Source organism: Marmota monax, unplaced genomic scaffold (assembly GCF_021218885.2).
Source record: "Marmota monax isolate L192 unplaced genomic scaffold, Marmota_monax_Labrador192_F-V1.1 WCK01_AAM20220418_F8-fsc00024, whole genome shotgun sequence".
Taxonomy (NCBI): domain Eukaryota; kingdom Metazoa; phylum Chordata; class Mammalia; order Rodentia; family Sciuridae; genus Marmota; species Marmota monax.
The window spans coordinates 4,452,463-4,475,164 of record NW_026695224.1 but is presented as its reverse complement, the minus strand read 5'-3'; the positions used below and the strand labels follow the sequence as shown (position 1 = coordinate 4,475,164).

At 39.6% G+C, this 22,702-nt stretch overlaps 1 protein-coding gene and 1 pseudogene across 2 annotated transcripts in view; one reads left to right on the top strand and one right to left on the bottom strand.

Moving 5' to 3' along the window:
• The window catches only part of Tent4b (terminal nucleotidyltransferase 4B), a 62,877-nt gene that overhangs the window by 22,859 nt on the left and 17,316 nt on the right, over positions 1-22,702 (bottom strand). The window lies entirely within an intron of this gene.
• LOC124086368 (NADH dehydrogenase [ubiquinone] 1 alpha subcomplex subunit 1-like) lies at positions 13,976-14,205 on the top strand (annotated as a pseudogene).

Here is a 22,702-nt window from a genome sequence, read left to right as displayed (position 1 = left end):
CATGTGAAAACCACTGTGTGTGGGTCTAGGGCTCAGTGGTAGAGCACTTGCCTAGCACATGTGAGGCACTGGGTTTGATTCTCAGTACCACACAAAAATAAATAAAACAAAGATTAAAAAAAAACCCACTGTGTGCACAAGGCACCCCTGTGTGAGTGCAGCCCTTTGCCTCCAGAGAACCGGCTCTACGTTCCAAACTATTAACAGTGGTTAAATCCAGAGATTGACTGCGGAGGGACAAGATTTGCTTCTTAAAATGTAACCACATTCTAAAAATGAAGATATTAATGACCATCGTTACCTTAAAAAAATAGATCTTCATAGCAAGAAAAAAATATTCATTAAAGAAAATAACATTTTAAGGAGAAAAAACTCATTTTTTAATATTTTTTTGTGTTTCAAATTATTCTTAATAATCCAGTCTTCCATACTAAAAAGTTACAGAATTCACAATTGGGAGCATGGGGCATTGAAGGGATTCTATGCTCAGCCTGAGCAGGGTGGACACCTGGGGACCTGGGCACGCAGCACTGGCGCACAGACCTGCACCTAAGGAGCCACTGTATGCCGGACTGCAGGGCGCTCGGTGAGTTTCCGTTAATGCCTGACTCATCCTTTCCAGTGATTTCTATCCTCAAGTGTGTATATATATGCAAGAATTTCCAGAATAGACAAAAGTTGCTGGCAGTACCTTCCTCTGAGGTGGGACTGAGGTCTGAAGTGGCAGGGACTCACCCTTTTGTACTGCTTGATTTTTCTCATACACATGAGTCACCAGGAGAAGCAACTCAAACCCTAGGGGGATGCAGGGAAAGCTGAGTGACAACTTCAGAAGGCTCCAGAATTCAAGTTAAACAAAGAAATAGTCACTCACACATCAGCTCCTCTACTTTCAGCAACCAGCTAGATACTTCCACTGAGCTGTCACTTCAAACCCAACAGACCAAATGAAATTCCTTGTCTTTCTCCCATCCTACCCCTACAGGATCACACTTTCCTCTATGAATTATTGTTTCCCCAAATGAAAACTTCAGAATCTTCCCCGCTCACCCTTCTTTATCTTCTGGAGCTAACAAGTCTCCAAATGCTTCTACTGAAAACCAAAACCAAAGGCTTCCACAGCCCAGCCCCACTCGGCTTGACTCAGGTCCTCCCCCCACAACCCCGAGGACACTGTGGCAGCCTCCACATTGGTGGTCGGCCACTTGCCTCCGTTTCTACAGGCCAACTCCATGTGTGACCATCAAGGTCACCTTCCACCGCTGTGTCGCTTCCACACTCTACAGGAGCACTGCGCCCTCTCCTCTCCCAGTGCAGTCCCACAGAACTGTGCTGGAACATGCCAGATCTTTTTAGAAATGCTGCTGCAAAGGCAGCCCCATGGCTTACCAGGACCCAACCCCCCACCCCACAACCGGAAATCTCAGGGGAAAAATGACTTCAGAGCCTGCGCAAACAAAACCCGTGGAGTGTAAGGGCCTACTGTGCAGAGCCCAGAGCCACTCCCTCAGGAAGGCAACATTCATCCATGCCCTGTGGATATGTCTATGTGGTCACAAAAGGAAGATGACTGACCTCCAGGATCCAAGGTAATGGAAGGTGGTGGGGCAGCACTAACAGATCTTAAGGGAGGGGCCAATCTGGCCGGAGAACCACGTATAGCCTTAACAGTTAAGGAGGCAATTTTGCTTCTCAGAATGCAGCCAAAGGACCTGTCTGCTGTGCTGTGAAGATGGATTCTAAGTAAATATCCACAAAGAACATGTAATTTTTAATTTTTTTTCAAGTACTGGGAATTAAACCCAAAGCCCTGCACAGGCCAGGCAAGCACTCTACCACCGTTTTTTAAATTTTCTCAGGGTCTTGCTAAATTGTCCAAGCTGGCCACAGATCTGCAATCCTCCTGCCTTGCCTACCAAATCAATGTGCCTGGCAACATGTAATTTTTTAAAATCAAAATACTCCTCCCTTTTCTTTTGGTGTTAGGGATGCTAAGCATGCATTCTACCACGGAACTACCCCCCCTAAAGGCTTTATAAAAAGTTTCTATGATGTGTCCAATTTTCTAAAGTATTGATAAGGATAGGAGGTCACGTGACCAAAGTCATGCCTAACTAAATAGGAAGATCACCAATACCAAAGCTGAAAGGAAAAAGCCCTTCCCCCTCTTCTACTCAGGCACAAGAAACTTACGCCCCTGAATAACTCTCACCATCTCCTCTAAGCTTGAAAACAAAAAACAAGGGAAGCGAAAATATATGATTGACAATGTAAAATTATTTAAAAGGAGAGAGCACACATATCTTTTATAAATGCTATACAATGGCATATTCATCTTTAAAGAATGTCATGTTTGCTTTGTAAACCCCTCCTAAAACAGAACATGGGAACAAAAGCACAGAGAATGTAGAGTAATCTACGTGTTCTAGACTACAACATTTTCATTTTTTCCCCTCCTTTTAAGAGGTATTCATATGTGCTTTCCTAGAAACTTAGAACATTCTTTTTCACATGACATCGCTGGTTGTCCTCCATTTCTGGACCTTATTTTTTAGACCAATGGCTCAGAAGGATGGATTTGTTTTGTTTTGGTGCTAGGGATCAAACCCAGGGCCTCACACATGCTAGGCAAGCGCTCTACCACTGAGCCATGTTCCCAGCCCCAGAAGGAAGGTTTTTAGCTGACGACGTCTCTGTCCTTTCCCCATTTGGCTTCTTTTCCCTGGCCACTGTCAGCACAGACCCTGCCATTGCTTTCCACCAATTACAATATAAGGTAAAGGGAGAAAAAGAAAAGAAATCATTACCAAAGAGTTACTTTATCTACTTCTATTCAATAATTCTTTCCCCTTCAAGGAAAAATTCTGAACAACTTCCCTACCACTCCGAGTAGACCTAACCAAATCTGGGTGAAGTTAAGAAGCCTAAAGAAGAATGGCTGGTAATCCTCCCCAACTAAGATCAGCTATCTTGGGTGTTGGTGGAAACTTAGTTAACGAATTTATTCCTCGAGTGGAAGGCCCTCGTATATTTGTTGAGCTAAAGAAACACAAATACACACAAACATACACACACACACACACACACACACACACACAGAGGCTGAATCTCTTTCTTACCTATAAGGTCCAAATACCAGTAGGAATAAATAATTCATCCTATAAGAACTATTATATTCTTAACTATATTAACAAAATACCAATATATTTGATTCACTCGATTCTAATATCACATACTTTTTATTTGTTTTTGGTGGAGAGGCTGGGATTTAAGAACAGGCACTATTCTAAATTTACAATTAACATGTTGCCACATCTTCCCAGGAAAGGGTAGTGATAAAGAAGCAGGGGGGTTTCACCTATAGAAAGCCTACCTATGAAACTCCCAATGTCCAAAACATTAAATGTGGTTATTTGCTTAATAAATAATTTATATTAAATAGGGCAAGCTCCCAATGCATATTTAAAATACTTTAACTATTAATAGTGATTATCACGGATAATGAAACTGGAACAGTTTCATTTACCTTGGAGAAAGGTTGTCACAATTCACTTTCTTTTTCTGTACTGTAGAGATCTTTTGGATAAGTGCTGGTATTACCTAAGGATTATTTAAGACCTTAAGCAAAAAAACAAAATAAACTGATTCACAAAGAATACATTTTCACATACATCAAAAATGAAGTGCATAAAGCCATGTTGACTTTAATGAGGTCTTATACTTTGTCTACATTTACAAAAACTTTAAAAGAAAAATGTAAATTTAGAGGTATGCAAAAACACATAAGAAAAAGAAAAATCACCTATATATCCCGCTCCTTGAAACAGCAAAATATAGCCAGTAGTGACTCTGGGCCAAACACCTGAAACAAACTGCTTTGCTATAGGGATCATTTTAGTCAGTGGAAAAACACAGACCACATCACTATTCATGTCACCTGATATGATAAAAATGAATTCTTAATGATTGTACATTATTCTAGAATATGAATATACCATAACTTAGGCTGCTTCTAATTTTCACTACTGAGCACATGTATATGTAATCAACTCTATTTTTTTCCTAAAAATAAATTCTCAGAAGTTCAATCCCTGGCCACGTATAGTAATATACACCTTTAATCTCAGCTCCAGAGCCAGAGGCAGGAGGATGGCAAGCTCAAGGACAACCTAGGTATCTTAGCAAGACTATAGCAAAATAAAAAGGGCTGGGGGTGTGTAGCTCAGTCATTGAGGGTACCCCTGGGTTCAATGCCAAAAAAGTAAAACCCCTATGGAAAGGATATGAACAATTAATACTTTTGAAAAATATTCTCAAAATGCACTCCACCAAAAATGATAAAAATCCTTCTCCAACCTCCATACCAATGAAGAGGGGGTTTTATTTTTATTTATTTATTTGGTACCAGGGATTGAACCCAGAGGTGCTTAACCACAGAGCAACATCCCCAGCCCTTTTTTCTTTTTTTTATATATATTGTAGACAAAGTCTCATCAAGTTGCTAAGGCTGGCTTTGAACTTGCAATCCTCCTACTTCACACTCCAGAGCCACTGGGATTACAGGTGTGTGCTACTGTACCCATGTTTACTGGACATTTGTATGCTTTCTGTTTCAAGTCATTTCAATAAACATTGTGCTGAAATACAGTTGTTTAAAAACTATGATCTGGAATCACATCTATTTGTCACTCCGCTTATCTGGGCATACTGGGGCCAGTCCTTCACCTACCAAAGTCTGTTTCCAACTGTATACTTAGGACAGCGACAATGCTACCTTGGAGGGTTTCTGCAGGATTCAACAGGAGCGTGGAAAGGGCTTAGCACAGGCTTTACTGTTTACTTAGCACAGAGTAAGCCCTCAGGAAATGTCAGCTACTGCTAATGATTAACAAAAATGTCATTTTGAAAGTTAGAAATATAAAACTTAATGCATGTGCAGGTTTGATCGAGCCATCAGGCCATCAGTCTGCAAGCTCTGCTTTTAAGTCTCCCTATATATTTCAAAAAGCTTAAAAAAAATGAGATAGAAAAAAAAACATCTGAGTATCAAGAGGATGAGAAGAAAAGCCACAGACTGGGAGAAAACATTTGCAAAAGGCTAATATTCAAAATACACTCCAAACACTTAAAACTAATAAGCAAACAAACAACCCATTTAGAAAACAGGCAAAAGACCTAAACAGATACCTGACCAGGGAAGATGGTAAGTAAATATATTAAAAAGATGTTCAACATCATATGTCATTAGGGAATTGCAAATTAAAAAAGTGATACACTACTACACACCTATTAGAATGGACAAAATCCAAGACACTGACAATACCAAATGTTGAGGGAAGACGTGGGGCAACAGGAAATCTCATTTTCTGCTAGTGGGAATGCAAAATGGTATGGCCAATTTGGAAGAGAGTTTTTGTAGTTTCTTACAAAACTAAACATACAAGCCTAGGTTGCAGGTCAGTGGCAAAGTGTTTGCCCAGCATGTGAGAGGTCCTGGGTTCCATCCCCAGCACAGCAAGAAAAACAAACAACAACAACAAAACACCAACACTAAACATACTCACCATAAAGACCAATAATCATGCTCCTCGGTATTTACCCAAAGGAGCTGAAAATATGTACATACAAAAACTTTACCATGGATTTTTATAGCATCTTTATGCATAATTGCCAAAACTTGGAAGCAACCAAGATGTCCTTCAGTAGATGAGTGGATAAACAAACTGGTACATCCTTACTTGTTTCTAAAAAGAAACAAGCTATCAATCCAGGAAAAGGCAGTGAAGAATCTTAAATGTAAAGAAGCAATTTGAAAAGGCTACATACTATAGGACTCCAACTACGTGACAGCATGGAAAAAGCAAAACTGGTGACCTTAAAAAGATCAGTGGGTGCACAGGCTTGGGAGGCAGCACTACTCTATGTGATATAATGGGTACATGCCATTACATATTTATCAAATCTCACAGAGCAGTACGTTGAGTAAACATTAATGTAAATATGGACATTTGATAATGTGTCATTATACACTAATTGTAACAAATGTACCACTGGTGCAAGATGTCCTTGGGGGAAAATCTGTACCTTCTACTCAATTTTGCTATGAACCTAAAACAGTTCTAAAATATGAAGTCTGTAAAAAATATTAAAAAAAAAAAAACCTGACTGCATTTTCTTCTATTGTTTACTCTTTCCTATTGAACTGTCACTTATTCATTTGCTATTTAACCAAATATGGTAAGAGGCAGGGGTGTGTTATAGTCCTCTCCCTTATCCATGGGGAATCCATTCCAAGGCCCCAATAGACGCCTCAAAGTATGGACTGTATTGAATCCCGTAGATACTATGTTTTCTCCTACACATACATAGCTGTGATACTATGTTTTTTTCCCAAACATACATGGCTATGATATTACAAATTAAGCAGAACAACAGATTAAAACAATAACTGAACAATTATAACAATACACTGTAGTAAAGGTTATGTGAGTGTGGTGTTTCTCTCTGTCTCAAAATATCACACTACACTTTGATCTTTTCACTTAAAAGTTTAGTACTTTTCCACTAAGCTTCTCTTCAGCAAATCCAAATTGACAGCATCATTCCTACTGCCTTTGCGGCCATTAGTAAGCAAAATCAGGGTTTACTTACTTGAACACACAGCATCAGGAAGATTCTGTGATTCTGTAACCCAGACAAGACAGCCTGAGTGACCAAGGGGTGTGTAGAGTATACAGCACCAAGAGGCTGGACAAATGGATGATTCAAGTCCTGCCAGGCCAGTGTGAGATTTCATGCCACTCAGAACAACACAGGATTTAAAACTTATGACTTGTTTCTAGAATTTTCCATGTAATATTTTTCAGATCTTGGTTGGCAGTAGAAAGCAAAACCACAGATACAGGGAAACTACTTCAACTGGTTTTTTTTCCAAACATTGAAGAAAGTATCCAGCCCCCTTTACTATTCAGTCCATTCTCTTCTCAATGACAGAGGACATACTTGCTGTTCCAGTCTGCCCAGCAGCCAGTCCCCTGCTCCCCTCCAGGATCCTATGGCCAAATTGTTTAACAGAGGGAACAGTTTTGGTCCCTACCATTCCATGTGTCCCTACTACCCCATGTGACCCTACTATAAAGCCCGCTGTCAGTCCTGGAGGGGAGCAGGCATGGGTGGCCACCAGTTAAAGCAGTGTCCCCGTGGTCCTGACACAGAGATGGGCACAGGGCTCAGCAGTCCACACGGTGTCTTCCTGAGGTTTTTACATACTGACAGTAAGGAAAGTCCCTTTCTTCTCTGACCAGGAGCTATAAAAATAGAAGCCTGGAACCTTTTTTCCTAGTTTACTATGTACTTTTTTACAGATAAATTTCATTTTAAGACTGCACTCAATAACTATTTTCAACAACCACCTGTTCCACTTTTTGCAGAATAAAGCAAATGGTAGCTTCCTCCTTTGATGATGATGATGTCAATAAAGAAACTAAAATCTACAATTCTCTAAAGTGGCTTTCTCCCAACCAAATTTCACAAGTAAGCCACTAATATTATGGTAATGACAAAAGTGTTTACAGTCAAACCAACCCAGTATACTAAAATATAAACCTTCTTTCCTGATATTCCCAATTATGTAATATTCTTAACCCAACAAATAGCAAATAAAACAAAATAAAATCAATATATCTGATACTTCCATTGCTCAACCAAACAGCAGATCACAGGATGACATTTGGATATGCTTAAGATTTAATAAGATTTCCTATAATTCTGTGTTTACAAAAATCATCTGCACTGTGTTGTTTCCCCTTGTTAAATCTCTCAGACCAAATTTATCTTTGACACTTCTGTTTCCTTTACCACCTAACTTCTCTTCAATTTGCTGTCTACAGAAACCAGGGAAGCACATCTATGTGAGATATACTGTGAAGCACTAAACAAACTATTTCTTTCACTCCAAAATAAGTCCTGGAATGAGTACTATTCTAAGCAATTTCTACTGTGTCTATAGTAAGCAACTTAATAGCACTTTATCAAAATAATGCTTACTCATCAACCTTTTCTATGGACTCCCACTAAAGTGTCTTATTCCCCCAACAGTCTAAGATCTTTAAGACCCATGGACAAAGTAAGAGACCTAATAGACAGCCCACCAAATTTTAAAATAGATATTTATGTCTTAATATGTGTATATGTGTTGTGTGTGTGTACACATATGTTCATATTTTTGGAAGACATCCCAAATATTTTGATCATTTTGAAGAGACCCTATAATTGTCTAAGTTCGTTAGTTACTAACATAAAATGAAAAATGTAAGTATTGCAAAAACCTGCTTTGTACATGCTAAAATTTTAATAATGATAAATATATACTATAATATTGCACCAGACATAATTTAAAGCCTTCTTTCTATTTTCATAAATCAGGGCCATCATTATACATACCCATAACCATCAAGTATCATTCAGAGCAACTTTTTTAAAACTATTTTTTAGTTATAGATGGATGCAATTATCTTTATTTTGTTTATTCATTTTTATGTGGTGCTGAGGATCGAACCCAGTGCCTCACATGTGCAAGGCAAGCGCTCTGTCACTGAGCCACAACCCCAGCCCATCAGAACAACTTAAGAGTCTGAATTTGGGCTCTGTTATTGGCTTATTCTTAGTATATCATTCGACTTCCTCCCTGTCCCCCTCATCTAGTTTCTATTCAACTTACTATTGTCACTAAAGAACAGTCAAACCATTGAGAGCCTAAGGGTTTTTCCAAAAGAACCAAGTTCACAGTTCAATGCTAGACTTTTATTTTGTTTTGTTTTGTTTGGTACCAGGAATTGAACTCAGGAGCACTCAACCACTATGCCACATCCCCAACCCTATTTTTGTAACTTTCTTTAGAAACAGGGTTTCATTGAGTTGCTTAGCACCTCGCCATTGCTAAGGCTGGTTCTGAACTCTCAATAATCCTCCTGCATCAGTCTTCTGAGCTGTTGGGATTTCAGGTGTGCGACACCGGCACCTGTCCTCTAATTGTAAGATTTTTTTAATGGAGACTAATACATTTCTCTAATGTCCAGAAAACCAATGACAGTACCAAATCTGAAATCAGATCTTCTCACTTGAACACAGCAACCACTAGGACCACAGAGGTCTCTGCCTGATCACAGAACCCCAGGCTTTTGGCCTTTAAACTCAGAAGCCCCCTGAGTTCTCAGGCCTTTGGTCTCAGACCGAGAGTTACGCTACTGGCTTTTGGTTCTGAAAAATCCAGACTTGGACTGAAGGGAGTTAACAATACCAGCATCCCAGGGTTTCCAACATGTAGGCAGCCTGTCGTGGGACATGTCAGCCTCCAATATCACATGCACCAGTTCTCTGCAGAAATACTTTCTTGTCTATTTCTCTAACTACAGCCTATCAGTTCTGCCTCACTGGAGACCCTGACTAATAAAATTTTGGTACTGAGAGTGGAGTTGTTGCTATTAACAAACATGTCAAAATGCTGAAGTAGCTTTGAAACTGGGTAGTGGGTAGAGGCTGGAAGAATTTGGAGAAGCAGGCTAGCAAATGCCACGAATGCAGTGAACAGGGCACTAAGGACAATTCTGGCGAGGGCGCATAATACAAGAGCTCTCAGGCTTGCTCTCTTGCCCTTCTGCCTTCCCCCATGGGATGACACAGCAAAAAGGCATTCACCAGATATATAGGCCCTTTGACTCTGGACTTCTCAGCCTTCAGAGCTGCAAGAAACAAATCTCCTCTGTAAATTACCTCATCTGTTACAGCAGCACAAAACAGTAAGACACCAACTTTCCTCATTCTCATTCCCTTCATCTGTAGAACAGGGATGTTAAAAGTCCACTCCACAGTTCTGCGAAGCACCAACACAATGCATGGGCCAACGTACTTTCAAGTGTCCACCTTACTCTCAGGCTTCAGTTGCCTTGAACTCACAAAGAGCAATGACAGGAGTCATTTCTCTAAAACAGTCACTTAGTATGGTGGCACCTTATACGTTCAGAAATCCCTCCACTCCTCCTTGTCACCTACCTTCCCGTGAACACTGACGGAAGGTGATGGCATGGTAAGCACCACGCCAGGCCCTGGACCAGTCACGTGATCTTTATCACATCAGACACGTGTCCCATCTGAGATTCCAAGACGTACTCCTTTGGGCTTGTCATTCCTCTGCACCAGCCTGACTCTTTTACCCTTTGCCCAAACCAAAAACTTAACAAAGTGTTTCAAAAAATAACAAGTACCACATGGTGCCACACCACCAACATCCACTGATCCCTCTATACCAGAGGTCAGCAGACATATTCAAAAGGTAAAAACAAGGCCAGTTTTCATATGACCATAAGCTAAGAGTGTTTTTGTCTTTTTTAAATGGTTGAAAAGAAGTCAAAAGAAAATTATACTGGGGACACATGAAAATTATATACAACTCAGTGCAGTGTACGTAAATAATTTTTATTGGACTAGAGCCTCCCTCATTTGATAATGTCAGTGACTGCTTTTGCATGTCACGACAGCAGGGTTGAGTGGCTGAAACAAAACCAAAGGACCAACTGAGCTTAAAATATTACTATCTTTATAGGGTAAGTCTGCTGACCCATTCTTACATAGATTCCATAACATTCAAGAGTAATTCCAAGCTGGGTGTGGTGGTGAACACCTATAATCCCAGCAAGTTCCAAGGCAGCCTCAGAAACTTAGAGAGACCACCAGCAATTCAGCATGGCCCTAAGACTCTATCAAAATTAAAAATATAAAAGACTAGGGAAGTAATTCAGTGGGAAAGTGCCCTCAGGCTCAATCCCTAGTACAAAAGAGAAAAGTAACTTGAAGCTGGGCACCAAGACATGTATCTGTGATCCCAGCAATCCTAGCTAGGGGAGGAAGACGGCCAGTTCAAGGCCAGCCGAGGCACTTAGTAAGACCCTGTCTCAAAATACAATATAAAGAAACGGCTAGGGCTGGGCGCGGGGCACACGCCTGAGATCCCAGAGGCTCAAGAGGCTGAATCAGGAGGATTGACAGCCACGCTCAGGAATGGCGAGGAGCTAAGCAACTCAGTGAGACCCTGTCGCTAAATAAAATACAAAATAGGGCTGAGGATGTGGCTCAGTGGTTGAGTGTCCCCGGTACACGCCCCCACCCCCCAAAAAGAAAATAACAGGGCTGGGGATGTAACTCAGTGGTAGAGCACCCCTGAATTCAATCCCCAGTACTGGGGGGTGGGGAGGGAAGGTAACTTGATAAAGTCTACCAAATGATGTCACTTAGTTTTTGACTGCCTATTATTTGGGGGTAAAGAAAACTGTAGAAGAGGTTTATAGTTTTGGTACGTACTGTAGTAGTAACCTTATCTCCTCATTACCCTCCACACTTCCATCCCAGTTCACATTAAAGCGCTAATTAAGAAGGGTACTTTGACACTGAGCTATGTCCCTAGCTCATTCATTCCTTTGTTCTTTTCTTCTTTCCCTCCCTCCCTCCCTTCCTTCCTCTCTCTTTCTCAAGACAGGGTCTCATTAAATTGGTAAGGACGGTCTCAAACTTGCCATCTTCCTGCCTCTGTTTCCCAAGTTGCTGGCATTACAGGGCATGCACCACAACGCATTATACTACTGATATTTTACAAAGGCTTTGTGTTAATCAAGCTTTTAGTTAAAATTTAGTTATACATTAAGATTTTAAATCCATTTAAAAAGTAGCCATTAGATTGGGCATCGTGGCACGCACCTGTAATATCAATGATTTGGGAGGCTGAGGCAGGAGGATCTCAAGTCTGAGGCCTGCTTGGGCAACTTAGTAAGATCCTGCCTCAAAATAAAAAATAAATAAAAAGAGCAGAGGATGTAGCTCATTTGAAGAATGCCCCTAGGTTCAATTCCTAATATCACAAAAAATAAATAAGTAAATCAAAGTAGCCATTAGGATGGCTCCTATGGGGGAAAAAAGAAAATAACAAATGTTGGCAAGGATGTGGCAAAACTGGAATCCTTGTCCTTTGCTTGTGGGACTGTCAAGTGGGATAGCCACTGGTGGAAAGAAGTGTGGCAGTTCACCAAAAAATAAAAATAAAAAATGGGCGGGGGGGAGAGAGAGAGAGACAGAGACAGAGAGACAGACAATCACTATAAGATCCAGTGATTCCACTTCTGGGTAAGAATTGAAAGCAGGGTCTCAGATAACTATACACCTACATTCACAGCAGCATCAGTCATATTGTGGAACCTCCTAGGTATCAATGCAAAGATAAATGGAGAAACAAAATGTGATATTCAGATACAATGGAATATTATTTAGCCTTAAAAAGGAAGGAAATTCTGACAAGTCTGAGAATCTTGAGGACATTATGCTAAGTGAAAAAAGCCAGTTACAAAAGGACAAATACCTTTTGATCCCGTTTACATGGGGTCCCTAGAGTAGTGAAATCTCTATCATAAAGACAATGTAGAATGGTGGCTAACAGGAACAGGGTGGGGAAAATGGGAGTGAGTGTTTAAACAAAACAGAGTTTTAGTTAAGGAAGAAAAAAAACTTGTGCAAAAGGATGATGGTAACAACCATGTGAATGTATTTAATGCCAAACTGAACAAACTCATGACTAAAGACAGTAAATCTTACATTACTCATATTCCGTAACAATTTTAATACATGGTCACCCAAAAGATCCGTCATTAGTAAAATGCGGTAATGGGTTTTCTGGGAAAGGAGCTGAACTCAGGTCACTTTTTTTTTTTTTTTTTTTTTTTTTTTTGAGAAAAAGAAAGTAGAAGGTTTATTGCTTTGGTAGCCAAGGAGAAACACAGAGGATCCTGTCCCAAAGGCTGTGATTCTGCCCGTCAACAGGAACAGCGGGCTTTTAAGGAGGTGATTCAAAGGCTGCATTCTACATGTTCTCTGCTAGAGTTGTGGTTCACTTGAGGTCTTCTGGTACCATCCCCAAAGTCTATGGTAGGTGTGTACTCAAGGACAGATGAACTGCCTAACATGGGGAAGAAAGGCAATCCTGTTTCCCCTGAGATTAGGGAGGGAGAGATTAGGGAGGGAGAAATGTGGTTCAAGATTCACTAATAGGAGGAGAGATTATGGAGGAGAAGGGAGAGAGGAAGAGAAAGAAACGTGTCCACTTTAAAAATAAGTTGCAGGGCTTGGGGTGTGGCTCAAGCGGTAGCGCCGCTCGCTTGACATGCGCAAGGCGCTGGGTTCGATCCTCAGCACCACATACAAATAAAATAAAGATGTTGTATCCACCGAAAACTAAAAAATAAATAAGTATTTAAAAAAAAAATAATAAGTTGCAGCAAGGGTTATGTTCAAAGCATCAAGTGGGCCACTGTCAATTTCCACATTCCATTTCTATGGAAAAAATGGGCCATGACATCTCCAAACTGCTTCCTGCTGAAAGGGGGTGAAGTTGGGAGAAGTGACCCAAAGTCCTTGTTCTGTATCAGGTAGGGTGTGAACATTTAGCAGCGGAACAGTCCAGAGGTCCGCAGTTGCAGATGGCAGGTAACTAGATAAGGCATACATGGGCAAGGGTCATGCACATGGCTTAAGTTGTCATGACTTTCCTGAGTCCAGTTTCCTTTTTCTCAAAGTGAACCACGATGGAGCAACCTGGCTCCTAACTCTCCTGCAGCTGGCTCTCACCAAGTTCGCCAGCCACCTTGCATCCTCAGTAGGGAAGGTGGGTTCCTTGGAGAGCCAGGCCTGCTAAAGAAAGCTGGAGTGCAGGCTGCTCTTAGGCCCATCTGGGGTGCCAAATTTGTTGCCAAAAGCTTGGTCCTTGTTCTCAATGCCAATCCAATAATGACAACACAGTTTTGAGAAAAAGGAAACAGGTTTATTGTTTTGCTAGCAAGGAGAAACATAGGGAACTCCTGTCCCAAAGGCTGTTTTACAGTCATTTCTAAGGGGCGTAAGGAGTAGCTGCGGTTTTGGTTTAGGTAACCATGCAGAAATGTGGTTCAAGATTCTTTCAGGACTCAGCATCACGGGTCTGTGCTTGGTTATCCCTGGAGTGGCCACTGCCTACATCCATCCACAAGTTCACTAACAGGGAAAAGGAAAAAGGGTTGCCTATTTTCCCTGAGTTTGATAGAAAGAAACAGGCACATATCTGGAGATAATCATTATTATATATCAAAGGGTTTGGAGAAAACTGATTACCAGAAGCATTTTCCTGATTGAGGGAAAAACTCAGTTGTGGTCATCTACCCCTGCTAGAAAGTTATGTGATATATTACGTGGCATGCAGTGTTATACAATACATAATCAAACTAAAATGAAAACCAAACTAAAATGAAAAAGCAAAAGATATTGTGGTATATCCATACAATGAATATAAAAAGAATAAAGTGCTGATGCAGCTACAACATGGATAATTTTTTTTTTTTTTTTAAGTGTATGGTGCTGGAGATGGAACCCAGGTCCTTACGCACGCCAGGCAGCTGCTCTACTACTGAGCTTCATTCCTAGCCCTGGATTAATCTTTAAAACAGAAAGAAGGCACAGACACAATAGACCACATGTTATGTAATTCCATTTACATGAAATATGCAGAACAGGCAAATCCACAGAGACAGAAAGTAGATTATTGGTTGCCAGGGGCTGGGGAGGGGCCTAATGGAGAAAAACTAACTGCTCAATGGGTGCAGGAGTTCTATTTAGAGATAAAATGTTCTGGAATTAGTGGCAATGGTTGCACGACACTGTGACTGTACTTAATGTCCCCAACTGTACACTTTAAAATGGTCTCAAGAGTAATTTTATGTTTTGCATATTTTATAACAATAAAAAAAAGCATTAAAAATTTGAAGCAGCAGCAGCAGCAGTAGCAGCCACCGCCACCGGCAGTTAACAGTCACATATCAGGTGGCTGGCTAATCTACAGGGATCACTGAAGAATTCTCACTATGAAAATTTTTTAAATCCTGTCCTACTATCAATCATAGAAATATGTTATTTCACACTCATATTCTTAGTTGGGTGAAAAAAAATACCAAAAATACCATCTGCTCAATAAATATGATGCTGTGTTATTACTTAATTTTTAAAAATTTAATAGAAATATTAAACCATTTCCTGAAATTAGATTAAGGCACTACTTCATGTCATGCATACAAGATAAACAATGATTTGATCTGGGTGTTACAAAAGAGTTCACATCCATGAAAAAGGCCTCCCTCAACTGGCGTGGTAGCACACAACAGTAATTCTGGCTAGTTGGGAGGCTGAGGTAGGAGGATTGCAAGTTCAAGGCCAGAATGGGTAACTCAGCTAGACCCTGTCTCAAATTAAAATGTTAAAAACAGACTGAGGGTGTAGCTCAGTGGTAGAGCACTTGCCCAGCACGTATGAGGCACTAAGTTCAATTCCCAGTAGGAAAAAAAGAAAGGAGCGAGAGAAACATACCATTCCAAGACAGCTTAGAGCCTCAGGTTTTCTATTTCGACATCTGCCCCCAGACCTGTCTGAAGACCTGAGAAACTATTTTCTCAAAAAAATGCTTTAGAAGAAGCCATCTTCAAGTAGAAGAAACAAGTGCCAAGAGCATCTATACTCAATGGAACATGAAGGCTCTTTCTTTGCAGCTTTATCTCAGCATAACTTGCTTCCAATATTTTAAGACCAAATTGGCACAGCCTCACACTTTAAATAGAGACAACTCTGTTGAGAATTTAACTGTGAGAAGACAAGATACTCCAGGGTCATGTAAACCACATTTAAAAAAAAAAAAAAAAAAAAAACCAATGTAGTTAGAGCCAACTTGCAGAATCTTGTCAGTAAAATCATTCTTAAATACAAACATCATGTCTAAAATTGAAAATGTAAGCTTTTAGTTTGGTTGTATTCAATGGAAAAAGCAGTAAGATACAAGTTATAAAACAAGCAGGAGAAAAGCTGAAGTTACACTGGAATCAAGGAAAAGATGGGTCACCAGCTACAATAGGACTCCCCACTACCATCACTCAGGGAGCAGACAACAGTGAGGTGGCCTGTAAAAGGTCACTGTGGGAAAAGCAAAGGGTTGGGGGGAAAAAAAGCACAACTAACTCCTCCTGCCAAACTAAAATGTCAGCATCTCTATTAACTGTTTAAACTTGGGAGAGAAATTAAACGTATAAACAGCACATGACATAAAGCAATGTCTTTCAACCTCAAGCAAGTGTCTCAAACTACTCTGCAGACACTTCAGGTCCATATACTCACTATGAGAATTTTTAAAGTGTGTTTTCATTTCAAAATTACATTTAAAACACTAGCATAAGCCTGTTCTGGATGGCCCAGATGCTTCCTTGGAAACCCAGAGCTGCCAGGGGATTTCCCAGCCCACATGCACTGATGTGTTTACCGCCAGGCGAAGGCTAAACAATAGGATTTTAATTTAGCTGGTTGAGAACAGAGTAAGGCAGTGTCCCACCCCACATGTAGGCACACAAGCCTTGTAAAGGGCAGAGGGTATACCTGCTGTATTTGGTTTTCAGAAAACAGAGACAAGGGGAGTTAGCCTGGTAAGGTAAAGGAGGCATCCCCAAGCCCCCACGCCAGCCAGGGCAAGCAATACCTCAAGAGTGGCATTGCGAATGAAAAATCATCTGCTCCATAAAAATTACATAATTTTAATTTTAGTGAGCTTGTCATTTTATCTATATTTAATTATATACTTGTTTTCTTTTAAAATCTTAAAACATAAGAAGTTTATTTTTATGCATTCTAAAGTAACATTACAATAAAAAATAAGAGTAACAAGACCATTCACAGTAGGAAAGGACAATCTGTTCAATATTTATTCCTGGGCAAACTGGATATCCACTTACAAAAGAATAAAGCTGGACCCTTGATTTCCCATGTATAACAGTTAACTCAAAATGAATTAAAGACCTGAACTCAAGAGTTAGAACTATAAATCTCAGGGAAGAAAACACTAAGGAAAAACTTCATATATCACTCTACTTGGCAATAATTTCTCAGATGACACCAAATGCATATAACAAAAAAGAAAAAATAAACTGGACTTAAAATTGGAAATTTTTGTTCATCAAAGGGCACTACCAATGAAAACAAATAATCCACAGAATGAGAGAAAATAATTGCAAATCATACACCTGATAAGGGATAATATCCAGAATACATAAAGAACTCCTGAAAAACTCCTATGACTCAACAATGACCAAAACAAAACAAAACCCTCAATTTAAAAATGGGCAAAAGATTTGAAAAGACATTTCTCCAAAATTATGCAAATGGCCAATAAGCACATGAAAAGATACTCAACAAACAGAATCATTAGAGAAATGAAAATCAAAGCCACACTCTGAGCCAGGCTCGCTGGTGCACACCTGTAATCCCAGCAGCTCAGTAGGCTGAGCCAACCTCAGCAATGGTGAGGCACTAAGCAACTCAGTGAGACCCTTTCTCTAAATAAAAAATACAAAATAGGGCTGGGGATGTGGCACAGTGGTTAAGTGTCCCTGGGTTCAATCCCTGGTACCAAAAAAAAAAAAAAAAAAACCCAGAAAAACAGAAACCACACTCTGATATCACTTTATACCCACTAGGATTGCTACAACATTCATTTATTTATCTTATTTTTTTTATAGTATTGAACATTGAACCAGGGGTGCACTACCACTAAGCTACATTTCCATCCCTTTTCTTATTTTGAGACAAGCTCACTAAATTGCCCAAGCTGGCCTGGATCTTGTGATCTTCTTGCCTCGGCCTGAGGAGTAGCTGGGATTTATAGGAATGCACCATGGTACTCGACATGGATTGCTACATTCAAAAACAGGAAAATATATAGAGCTGGTGAGGATGGGGAGAAACTGAAACCCTCAAACTTTGAGTGTTTGGGTATGTAAAATGGTTTAGCCATGATAGAAAACAGTTAGGCAGGTTCCTCAAAAAGTTAAACATATGCAGAGCACATGCCTATAATCCCAATTCAGAGAGGCTAAGACAGGAGAATCTTGAGTTCAAGGCCAGCCTGGACAACTAAGCAAAACCCCCATCACCACAAAGAAAAAAAAAAAAAAAAAGTTAAACCATAATGTAGTGTATATGTAGTGTATAATAAGACAGATAATGGTACATATGCTAATGAATGCATAAACACAGATCACAGCGTATAAACATGGATGGAAAAGACACATATCTTCCTTGCAGGAGGGAGTCACCTCTAAAAAAGGAAGGGCTAACATCAGTGTATCAAAGAGTGTGCAAGTGTATCTGCACAGTTGTATCCCCTTAAAGAAGAGTGGAGATGGGGGAGGAAAAGAAAAGGGAACTTAAATTTGTTAAATCAAGAGGTTCAGATATTACTCTTTATCATCTCCACGTCTGAAATACTTAAGAAAATAAAATCTGAAATGCTTAAAAATCAAAAGTTGCCATAATCAGGAATTCAAACTTTCCTCAGTCACGCTACACAATGAGTGAAAAGACACTGGGCAATGTTCCAGAATGTACCAGTTAGAATACCTTGGAAGCAGGCACAGTGGTGCACACCTATAATCTGAGCAACTCAGGAGACTGAGGCAGGAGGATTACAAGTTTGAGACCAGCCTGGGCAACCTTAAGCATTTAGCAAGACACTGTCTCAAAATAAAGAATAAAAGTCTGAGAATGTAGCTCAGTGACAAAGCACCCCTGGGTTCAAACACTAAGATCACAAAATCAAAAAGAGCACCTTGGACTTCCCTGCCCTTCCCATTCCACAGACCTGAGATGCCATCAACAGGCATCTAGGGTTGCCAACCACAATTTATTAGCCACACTCATTCCTTCCTCTAAACTATTGCTACTATGGTTTTTGCTTGCTTCCAAATTTCTAAGTAAAATAAACATTAATTCCCACATTTTCTATCAATATATAAGTAAATCCATACCAGGCTAACAGTATGGATTAAGTATAGATAAGATTGATTGATAATCATTGTTAAATAACTGAAAACTGTCATTAATAAAATATAAAAATTCCTATAAGAGCCAGGAACTTCCTTGGAAGCAACTGCAACTTGAAGCTTATTACTTTGTTAGTTACTCTCAGACTAAAGATGTAATTCATCAGGTGAAAACCACCCTAGAGCTACTTTCAGTCTCTCTGTGTCCATCTCTGTCTCAGTCACTCCCTCTCTCTGTCCCTTTTTCCCCCTTATTAATGTGAAAGTACACTGGGCTCAGAACACCATAGAGACCCCAAACCAGAAATACTCCTACAAATCTACTCAAGAAACTCAAAATGTATACTCAACACAAAAACATAAATGTCCACAGTAACACTATTCATAATACTCAAAAATTAAAAACAATTTATCAACCGATGAACGGATAAACAAAAAACAGCATGTCAATACAATGGAATATTATTCAAGCACATAAAGGATGAAGGATTGATATGTGCTACAACACGGATGAACCCTGAAGACATTACTGTATACAGAGGAAGGCAGACACAAAGGGCCACATAATCTATGATTCCACTAATATGAAATGTCCAGAACCATCAAATCCGTGGAGACAAAAAGCAGACTTGTGGCCCCCACAGCTGAGGGCTGGGGAGAAATGGGGAGTGAATGCTGTTTTATTTTGGGGTGATGAAAATGTTCCAAAAATTATTCTGGTGATGGCTATACAACTCTATGAATATTTTTAAAACCAATGGAACTGTACATTTTAAACAGGTGAATTATATTTCCATGATATTATTTAAAAAAAAAATTTAAAGGAAGGAAAGTTATTAAAGCCACTAAACAGACTGTACTTGAACTTCCACCTTAGATGTGACCATAAAACAAAATAAGAGAACAAGGAGACTCTAATATCAATAAAAAGAAGACTTGTACAGCAGAGGAATTAATGACTTACATAAACCCCTAACAACAATTTGATATTTCAGTTAACAGGCAAATTGTTTCCCTTTTTGAATACTGAAAACACTTGCAAGTCTTTTTTGTATTAGGACCTACAGGGTATTTAGGAATCCCAGGGTCACAGTTTATATGTAGTATTTAAAAAAAAAAAAAAAAAAACCTACCTCTTTTAACAACTGAGCCACATCCCCAGCCCTTTTTATTTTTTATTTTGAGAAAGGGTCTCACTAAATTGCTGGGATAGCCTTGAACTTGCAATCCTACTGCCTCAGGCTCCCAAATTACTGGGATTACAGGCATGTGTCACCATACCCAGTTTAATATTAAAAGAGTTTTAATTCAAGTATTTCATGGTACAATCCCAACACCTTTCCACATGTCACTAGAGAATCCATGAACCTACATCTGCCCAATTCTCTTGGGCACTACTGCTTTTACAGGTTAATTCTTCCAAAATACACACAGCTCCAAAGACCTTTTCATCATTAATTTCCTTACTAAGGAGCTCACATTACATGTCCTTATATTCACCCTTACTTAGAGCGCTTGTTTTACTTTATGCCAGGTTCTTCTCAATAGAAGACGTAACTGAATTGCTGAATCCCTCACCTTTTTTTTTTCCCCCTCAAGCAAAAATTTCTTTTTTTTTTTTTTTTTTTTTGGAGCTGGGATGGAACTTAGGTCTTGTGCATGCTAGGCAAGGGCTCTACCACTGAGCTACACCCCTCCCCTCCTCTTATCCTATCCAGTTCCTATGCTTGAGATCTTTTAGCCAAGGACAGACAATTTTCTAATTTAGTGGTGCCAAGTACACAATTACTTCATTTTGAGGTAAGAAAATGATTAGGCAGAATGATGGGGGGACACTAAAACACTAGAGAAATGTCAAAGTAGAATCAACTGTACAGCTAACTCATTCACACATACCTCAACACATACATCAACAAACTCATAAGCCAAAAACTCACAACTACTATACCAAGAAAAAAATAAGTAAAATGATAAAAATCTGATCTACGTGGGAGGCAAAGAGGGGCCAAAGGAGTAAAGCGTTAGGTTTCCCTCCTTTGCTGCTAACCTTCAAAATCTTTCTAGCAACATATAATAAGAAACCCAGCCATCTTATTGTGAGCAACAGATGGAGATACTGGCTTTTTTTTACAATAAGCAACAACAACAAAAAAGCAATTTACATGTCCAACAGTAGGGAAATGCTGAAGTAAAGCACAGTATATTTGTATAGGAAAACACCCCCCCCCAAAAAAAAAATTCACATGCAGACCATGTAGATACACAGAAAAGACAAGGCAGAGTGTAAAATGAGGGAAGCATTAAAAACTTTCATGATGATGAAAATTCTTTCTGTTGTCTCCTTTTCTGCTCTCTACCTATCCATGGGTTTGAAGTAGCAGATATTCAAGTAGTAGTCCTCCTGACATCTTTAAAACTATTTTTAAGTGATCTTTTACACTGATACAAATATTAAGAGTTTATGAAGACAAAGTAGTTGATGCTTTATAATGAAGAGGTTCTTTGAAATCCTTGGCTTTTTTTGGTGTTATTTTTTATAGTCAAGCTGAACAAATATACAAAAAAAAATTTAAATACATAACCGAAAATTTCTAATACATATGAAAAGCGAAGGCAAACGTACCAAAGAAAATGAAGAACACATCAAATTTTCTCTTAATGTCTGTTGATGTTTTGATACACTTAATTCTAACTACCGTGATCTGTTAATCCTTTTCTCATCACTAATATAACTCAACATTTTTTATAAATGTTTCCAAGTCAGCACCTAGCACACTGTCACTGGGCCTACAGACACTTAAGGTCAGCTCAGCCCTCCCAGAAATATTCCTCACATTAATGACAACTGAAAGAAAAAAAGTGACACATACTCTGCTACTTTGTGTCTTAACAAATATTTACAAGATCAACCGAGTCCAGCAAATTCTGAGTGCCTGCCTCACCTCCATCTACCCTGCAGCACAGGCTGGCTGAAGGACAATCCAGTAGGATTTGCCAAACATTCAACACATATCCCCTGTTCAGTGAGCACAGCACACATGCGCATGGAGGCATATACAAGAACCGGCACTGCAGCACGGGATTAGGAAATATGAAAAACCACCTTTGTGTTCATCAGTAGGAGGATAGCTTTAAAAAGTATGGGATAGCGGGGGAGTAGTTGTAGATGCCTGTAATCCCAGTGACTAGAGAGACTGAGCAGGAGGATCTCAAGTTTGAGGCCAGCCTCAGCAACTTAGCGAGACTGTCTCAAAATTTTTAAAAATATTAATTCTTTTTTTTTAAAAAGAGAGAAAAAGGGGGCTAGGGATGTGGCTCTCTGGTTAAGCACTCCTGAGTTCAATCCCAAGTTAAAAAGAAAAAAAGTATGGTATAGTCTTGCCCCTGGCTGAGATTTCCATTTTACAGGTTGCCAATTGTTTAATGAATAAAACTAAAAATGTTAGCTTTTTTTTTTTAAGTTTTTATTTCAGTAATTTCAGTTCCCCGTGGTCAACTGCAGTTTGAAACTAAATGAAAAATTCCAGAAATAAACTACTTATAACTTTTAAATTACACAGCATTCTGAGTAGCAAGAGGCAACCACATACCATCCCTTCTCCACAGGGGAGGGGGTGAGCAGTGAAACAACCCTTAGTGCGGCGCCCCCTCACTGGGTACTGCTCACTCTCCCTCCCATCAGTCACTCACCGGCCGTCCTGGCTACCAGATTCACTGTCCCAACTGCTTGTGATCAAGGAACCCTTATTTTACTTAATGGCTATAAAGGGCAAGAATAGTGA